The sequence below is a fragment of the Physeter macrocephalus genome, chromosome 14, assembly GCF_002837175.3.
Source record: "Physeter macrocephalus isolate SW-GA chromosome 14, ASM283717v5, whole genome shotgun sequence".
NCBI lineage: Eukaryota > Metazoa > Chordata > Mammalia > Artiodactyla > Physeteridae > Physeter > Physeter macrocephalus.
The window spans coordinates 109,294,440-109,303,033 of record NC_041227.1 but is presented as its reverse complement, the minus strand read 5'-3'; the positions used below and the strand labels follow the sequence as shown (position 1 = coordinate 109,303,033).

Here is an 8,594-nt window from a genome sequence, read left to right as displayed (position 1 = left end):
CCCATTCTGGCCTCTGTCCATCATGCACTCCCAATTACCTGGAAGAACTGCTGGAGCACTAGCTTAGGCATGTGCAAATCTTTCACTGAGTATCTCTGATTCTTAAGATTATTTTTGGAATAACAATATTCGAGACAGACCCTCAGGATCCAATTCCTGGTGGTGGTGCACTGGCTGATTTGACAAACAAGCCTGCTCAGTGACCTTGTGTTGAGAACACAGATGTTGTTCTGGACTATGGTTGTCAGTTTTCTTAGGCCACTTACTATCCTCTTTCTGATCTAGACTCAACTCACAACACTTTATAGTTACATCTGGTAATGATTTTTCTGCTGTGAACAAGATGTTGCCAAAGTTTTTCCATTTTCCTCTTTCCATTTCTGAGACTGCTAAAGTGCTATTATTTCCCAATGTAAAGCATCCTTACGTATAAGAAAATATTTTGTTTCTTTAGTGGCTTACACTTTCCAGTTCAGCAATCAGAAAAGAAAGTGAGGCTTTTATCTAGCTCAATTTCAAAAATCTTGGGGGAAAGACTAGAATTAGGCAAATGTGAATAATGTGCTCACTTATGGGAAGGGGAGAACTATTTTTAAACAGGCAAAGAGTGCTAGTAGAGATATCATTATGAGGGAATAATCTTAGATGCCATCATGATGATTTCTGATAAGACTCAGAGAGGATTCTCTGGTTAGACTGAATCCTCCTCCTGTCCTTTATGCTTCCATTTTCTTGTCTCACTTACATTGGCTAAACTTGGGTTCTACAGTTGAACAGGTACTTTCAGGGGAAAGCTAGATATTTCTCAATATTTTTTTCTTTCTAGATTAAAATTTAAAGGACATTAACTGAATACTTACTATGTGGCAGGCATATTTGTAGATTACCTCATCAAATTCTCACTTTCAGTGAGAGTGATGATATTTTTCACAATTTATGAAAAATAAACCAGCTGAGAGATTAAACAACTTGCCAAAGATTACACAGCCAGTAAATAGTGAATCTAAGATGTGAATTCAATCCTTGATTTCAAGACCAACACTCTTCCCACTATTATACAGCTATAGTACATTCACCACTCAAGCATGATCAATCAAGAATTGGAAGCTAAACCCAAACCATTCAGCTTTAATTTATCACTGACAGTTTTTAATCTCAGTTGTACTATGTTTTCTTTGCACCTGTCCTCATATAAGGCAGATTCCTATATCTAACACTCCATCCATAGTATTTCACCTATTCCTATTCTTCAATAACATATTTCCTGTGCCCAACTAGATTTCTTACTTTTTTGAACACCTAACAAACTTCTTTAGCCACGTGTATCATTTCTGGCTTGAAACCATGACCTTGCTTTTGATCCTTTCCTCATTTATTTCACAAATAATTTTTGAGCACCTGTTATGAATTCTCCGTCTCTTATATGCAATTAGCCACTGGATTTTCCTTCTCTTTGATTAACTCTATGTGCTTTAATCTTTGAAGTGAATATTTGATTTGATTTTTCCACTCAATTCCTAGTTCACTGCTTCTGACAGTCCACTCCTAGATTACTGCAGTAGCCCTTGGCCAGTATCCCTGTCATTAATATACCTCAGGTTGCCACCATCTTCCACTAAATCAATTTAGGTACTCAATTCACACACCACCTCCTTGGGGATGCCTTATTTTGTTTTCCAGGACTAAACTAGTTACTAGAAGTACTCTATTCAATATTTTTAAACAGATTGCTTTAAAAGAAATTTAGCAAAGGGCTATATTGTGGTGATCATAAACATAAACTTACTAGAAAAATGAATACCACAAAACTAATAAAATTTCAGTGTGTTTTTATGGATTTGGATGAATTTTCCAGTGATAGGCCTGTACATGGATTAAAACAATGCCATATCTCAAACTACATACAGTTGAATAAGAGCTCCAGAGACATATTCAATGATTCAAAGAGTAGTAGTAGTGAGGTCAATGACATTGACACTGAAGATGAATGTGAGAATGAAAAATAAGCAACATTTAAAAATTAGAGAGCAGTCAAGATGGTGGAATAGGAGGACCTGAGGTTCACTTCTCCCCACAAGTACATCAAAAATACATGTACAAGTGAACAAATTCACACACAGCACCAGCTGAATACTAGCAGAGGACCTCAGACACATAAAAGGACAAGAAAAGATTCCTGCATAACTGGGTAGGATGAAGAAGAGAAAGGGAAGAAAAAGAAAGGAGGAAACGGGATGGGACCCACACCCCTGGAGTGGGGCTGAAGGAGAGGAGAGGTTACTGCATCCCCTCACCAGTGGAAAATACCCTGACATAGAGGGGAAGCTTTGGGGGCTGTTGGAAGAAAGTGCAGTGGCTGGTCTGTGGCAGGCAGGATAGAGCAAGACTTGCACAGATGGTCTGTATCAAAGCCCTCCATGCCCCAGTCTGAGACTGGTGTCCACCATTATAGGTGGGGGCTGGGTGCTAAAGCGTAAGGTTACGAGAGTGGGCCTGGGAAGAGGGCTGCTGTTGGCTGCATGGACTTGGCCTGAAGGAGTGGGAGTGAGGAGTTCAGCTGTGTGGAGACAGCCTGTGGGAATAGGAGTGAGGAGCTCCAGAGCTGGGAATGATCCTGGAGGAAGCACAGACGGCCTTGGAAGCAAGGTGTCATTGTTAAGTGGTGCTCAAGAGGTGGGGCCACCATCATGGACTTTCTCCCCACACACCAACCCCTTATGCTGCGGACACTGGGAGGGATTCTTAACAGAGTGATTGCACATGCCCCAGTCTTTTTTTCATTTATTTTTTAAACATCTTCATTGTAGTATAATTGTTTTAGAGTAGTGTGTTAGTTTCTGCTGTATAACAAATTGAATCATCTATACATAAACATATATCCTGGTATCTCCTCTCTCTTGCATCTCCCTCCCACCCTCCCTATCCCATCCCTATGTCCACCCCTCTAGGTGGACACAAAGCACCAAACTAATCTCCCTGTGCTATGTGGCTGCTTCCCACTGGCTATCTATTTTACATTTGGTAGTGTATATATGTCCATGCCACTCTCTCACTTCATCCAAGCTTACACTTTCCCCTCCCTGTGTCATCAAGTCCATTCTCTACATCTGTGTCTTTATTCCTGTACTGTCCCTAGGTTCATCAGAACCCAGTCTTAACTACCTTATCCCCCTCCTGCCTGAGCAAGCAGGTGAGTCCCAATCAGTTGCCACCTCTAGACCCTCCCACCTAAGCAAGCAACTGTCCCCCAGTCAGCTGATGCCTTCGTCCCCTCTCGTCTGGGCAGGGAGCAGACTCCTGAGACTGGTCCACATGCAGAGGTGGGGTCAAAACTAAAGCTGAGCCAGAGGGGCTGTGTGATTAAGGAAGAGGGACAGAAATCTCTCTGTGCAGCTGCAAAAGTCACAGATTAAACCACTGCAATCTGCCTGGTATATCCAACACCTGAAGAACATCTGAGTGAACAATGAGTGCTCTCACAACTGAGATAAGTCTAGCTAGAGCAGCTGTGGCATTTGAGGGCATGTACACGTGGGACTTGGGCCAGGTCAGAGTCTGAGCTGCCACCATGGTGCCCACAGTGTTTCCAGAGATATTGGAAGGTATTGGAAGGCCTAGAGGTATTGGAAGGCCTCCTGGAGAGGAGGGGGATGACTGTGGCTCACCTTGGGGTAAAGACACTGATAGTGGAGGCCCCAGAGAATTGTTTTGTTGCTATTGTTTTAATTTTAATTATATATTTATTTTTTAATTTTTAAATATATTTTTTGTCTATTTTTAGTTTTTTGGTTTATTTTTGTTTGTGTTTGTTGTCTTTTTTGCTTTCTAAAAATTTTTTTCTTTTCTGGTTTCGTGTTTTTGTTTTTTAGCTTTGTTTTGTTTTGTTTTGTTTTGTTGTTGTCATTTATGTGTGTTTATTTTTTGTTTTCTTTCCTTTTTGTTCTTTTTGTTTTCTTTTTTGTTTTTGTGAGTTTTGTTTTTATTGCTTTTTTGGTATTTTGGTATTTTTGTTTGGTTGTTTTCTTTGTGTTTTTTGTTTCTGTTTTTATTTATTTATTTATTTATTTATTTTGGGGGTGGTATGCGGGCCTCCCTCTGTTGTGGCCTCTCCCGTTGCGGAGCACAGGCTCCGGATGCGCAGGCCCAGCAGCCATGGCTCACGGGCCCAGCCGCTCCGCGGCATGTGGGATCCTCCCAGACCGGGGTACGAACCTGGTTCCCCTGCATCGGCAGGCGGACGCGCAACCACTGCGCCACCAGGGAAGCCCCATCTGTTTTTAATTTTTGTTTGGTTTTGTTTTTATTGTATTTCTTGTTTTTTGTCTGTTTCCCTTTTCTTTCTTTGTTGTCATTTTGTGTGCCTATTTTTTGTTTTCTTTGCTTTTCTTGTTTTTTGTATTTGTTAGTTTTGTTTTTATTCTTTGTTTTAATTTTGGGTTTTTTTCTTTCTTTAGTTGTTTTCTTTTTTGTCTTCTTTATGTTTTGTTTGTTTGTTCTTGTTTCATTGGTTTTGTTTTCATTGTTTGTCTTGATTTTCATTGTCTGTTTTCTTTTCTTGGCTGCATCACGTGGCTTCTGAGGTCTTGGTTCACCAGATGGCAGTCACACCTGAGCCCTCATGGTGGGAGTGCTGTGTCCTGGCCAGTAGACTATGACAGAATTCCTGGTCCAAGGAATATTAATTGGTATGAGGTCTCCCAGAGGTCCCCATCTTGGCACCAAGACCTGGCTCAATCCAACAGCCTGTAAGCTCCAGTGCTGGAAGCCTCAGTTCAAACAACCAACAGTAGAGTAACACAGCCCCACCCATCAGCAGACAGGCTGCCTAAAGTCATACTAAGCTCACAGACACCCCAAAACACACCCTTTGAAATGGCCCTGTTCACCAGAGGAAAAAAGACACAGCTTCACTTACCAGAGCACAGGCATGAGTTCCTCTCACCAGGAAGTTGACAGAAACCCCTGGACCAACCTCACCAACGAGGGGGCAGACACCAGAAGTAAGAGGAACTATGGCCCTGCAGAGTGCAGGAAGGAGACCACAAACACAGTGAGTTAGACAAAATGAGACGACAGAAGAATATGCTGCAGACGAAGGAGCAAAGTAAAAACCTACAAGACCAACTAAATGAAGAAGAGATAGGCAATCTACTTGAAAAAAAATTCAGAATAGTGGTAGTAAAGATGATGCAAGATCTTGGAAATAGAATAGAGGCACAGATCAAGCAGGTACAAGAAAGGTTTAACAAGGCCCTAGAAGAACTAAGAAAAAACAGAGATGAACACTAAAATAAATGAAATGAAAAATACACTAGAAGGAATCAATAACAGAATAACAGAGGCAGAAGAAGAGATAAGTGAGCTGGAAGACAGAATGGTGGAAATCACTGTCACAGAACAAAATAAAGATAAAAGAATGAAAAGAAATGAGGACAGTTTCAGGGACTTCTGAGACAACATTTAATGCACCTATATTTGAATTTTAAGGGTCTCAGAAGAAGAAGAAAAAGAGAAAGTGTCAGAGAAAATATTTGAAGATATTATAGTTGAAAAATGCCCTAACATGGGAAAGAAAATAGTCACCCAAGTCCAGGAAGTGCAGAGAGTCCCATACAAGATAAACTCAAGGAGAAACATGACGAGACATGTATTAATCAAACTAATGAAAATTAAATACAAAGAAAAAATATTAAAAGCAGAAAGAAAAAGCAACAAATAACATACAAGGGAATCCCCATAAGGTTATCAGCTGATTTTTGAGCAGAAACTCTGCAGGCCAGAAGGGAATGGCATGCCATATTTAATGTGATGAAAGGGAAAAACCTACAACCAAGAATACTCTACCCAGCAAGGCTCTCATTCAGATTTGACAGACAAATCAAAAGCTTTACAGACAAGCAAAACCTAAGAGAATTCAGCACCAGCAAACCAGCTTTACAACAAATACTAAAGGAAAATCTCTAGGCAGGAAACACAAGAGAAGAACAAGAAAAAGACCTACAAAACAAACCCAAAACAATTAAGAAAATGGCAATAGGAACATACATATTGATAATTACCTTAAATGTAAATGGATTAAATGCTCCAACCAAAAGACATAGACTGGCTGAATGGATACAAAAACAAAAACTGTACGTATGCAGTCTACAAGAGACCCACTTCAGACCTAGGGACACATATAGACTGAAAGTGAGGGGATGGGAAAAGATATTCCATGCAAATGGAAATCAAAAGAAAGCTGGAGTAGCAATACTCATTTCAGATGAAATAGACTTTAAAATAAAGACTGTTACAAGTGAAAAGGAAGGACACTACATAATGACAAAGGGACTAATCCAAGAGGAAGACATAACTATTATAAAGATATATGTTCCCAACATAGGAGAAGCTCAATACATAATGCAAATACTATCAGTCATAAAAAGGGAAATCGAGAGTAATACAATAATAGTGGGTGACTTCAACACTCCACTTACACCAAAGGATAGATCATCCAGACAGAAAATAAATAAGGAATACAAGCCTTAAATAACACATTAGAACAGGAGAGTTAATTGATATTTATAGGACATTCCATCCAAAAGCAGCAGAATACACTGTCTTTTGAAGTGTATATGGAATATTCTTCAGGATCACATCTTGGATCACGAATCAAGTCTTGGTAAACTTAAAATTGAAATCATATTACACATCTTTTCTGATTAGACCACTATGAGATTAGAAATCAATTACAGGAAAAAACACTGTAAAAAACACAAACACATGGAGGCTAAAAAATGTTACTAAATAATCAATGGATCACTGATGATAATCAAAGAGGAAATAAAAAAAAATCTAGAGAAAAAAGACAATGAAAACACAACAATCTAAAACCTATGGGACACAGCAATAGCAGTTCTAAGAGGGCAGTTTATAGCAATACAATCTTACCCCAAGGAACAAGAAATATCTCAAATAAACAATCCATTCTTACACATAAAGCAACTAGGGAAAGAAGAACAAACAAAGCCAAAAGTTAGTAGAAGGAAAGACATAATAACTATAAGAGCAGAAATACAGGCAAAGAAAACAATAACAAAGATTAATGAAACTAAAAACTCGTTCTTTAGAAGATAAACAAAATTGATAAATTTTAGTTAGACTCATCAAGAAAAAAAGGGAGAGGATTCAAATCAATAAAATTAAAAATGAAAAGGGGGAAGTTACAACTGACTGCAAAAATACAATGGATCATAAGAGACTACTACAAGCAACCATATGCCAATAAAATGGACAACCTAGAAGAAATGGACAAATTCTAAGAAAGATACAACCTTCCAAGACTGAGCCAGGGAGAAAGAGCAAATATGAACAGACCAATCACAAGTACTGAAATTGAAATTGATTAAAAATCCTCCAACAAACAAAAGTCCAGGACCAGATAGCTTCACAGTCAAATTCTATTAAACACTTAGAGAAAAGTTAACACCTACCCTCTTGAAACACTTCCAAAAAATTGCAGAGGAAGGTACACTCCAAAACTCACTCTACAAGGCCACCATCACCCTGATACCAAAACCAGACAAGGATATCACAAGAAAAGAAAATTACAGGCCAATAACAATGATGAATGTAGACACAAAAATCCTCAACATAATACTAGAAAAAAAAAATCCAACAACACATTAAAAGGGTCATACATCCTGATCAGTGGGATTTATCACCAGGGTGCAAGGCTTTTCAATGTATGCAAATCAATCAATGTAATACACCACATTAACAAATTGAAGAATAAAAAACATATGATCATCTCAATAGATGTAGAAAGATCAGATGGGGATGTCCTCTCATCACTTTTGTTCAAAATAGTTTTGGAAGTTGGCCATCAGAAAAGAAAAAGAAATAAAATGAATCCAGGTTAGAAAAGCAGTAAAACTGTCAGTGTTTGCAGATGACCATGGTGTCATGATACTATTCAAAGAAAATCCTATGTATGCTACCAGAAAACTACCAGAGCTCATCAGTGAATTTGGTAAAGTTGCAGGATACAAAATTAATACACAAAAATCTTTTGCATTCCTATACACTAACAATAAAAGATCAGAAAGAGAAACTAAGGAAACAATCCCATTCACCATCGCAATGAAAAGAATAAAATACCTAGGACTGCACCTACCTAAGGAGGCAAAAGAACTGTACTCAGAAAACTATAAGATACTGATGAAAGAAATAAAAGGTGACAAACAGATGGAGAGATATACAATGTTCTTGGATTGGAAGAATCAATATTGTGAAAATGACTATACTACCCAAAGCAATTAACAGATTCTATGCAATCCCTATCAAACTGTGGCATTTTAAAAAATGGCATCAAAGAATGACATCTTTCACAGAATTAGAACAAAATATTTTACAATTTTTATGGAAACATAAACAAAGAGAAAAAGCAATCCTGAGAAAGAAAAACAAAACTGGAGGAATCAGGCTCCCTGTCTTCAGAGTATACTATATAGTACAAAGCTACAGTCATCAAAACAGTATGGTACTGGCACAAAAACAGAAATATAGATCAATGGAACATGAAAGAAAGCCATCGATAAACCCACACACTTGTG

At 38.4% G+C, this 8,594-nt stretch overlaps 1 pseudogene; it reads left to right on the top strand.

Annotated features, from left to right (window-relative positions):
- Positions 1–3,568: 3,568 nt before the first annotated feature.
- Positions 3,569–8,594, top strand: part of LOC102981356 (phosphatidylinositol transfer protein alpha isoform-like) — a 159,104-nt pseudogene continuing 154,078 nt past the window's right edge.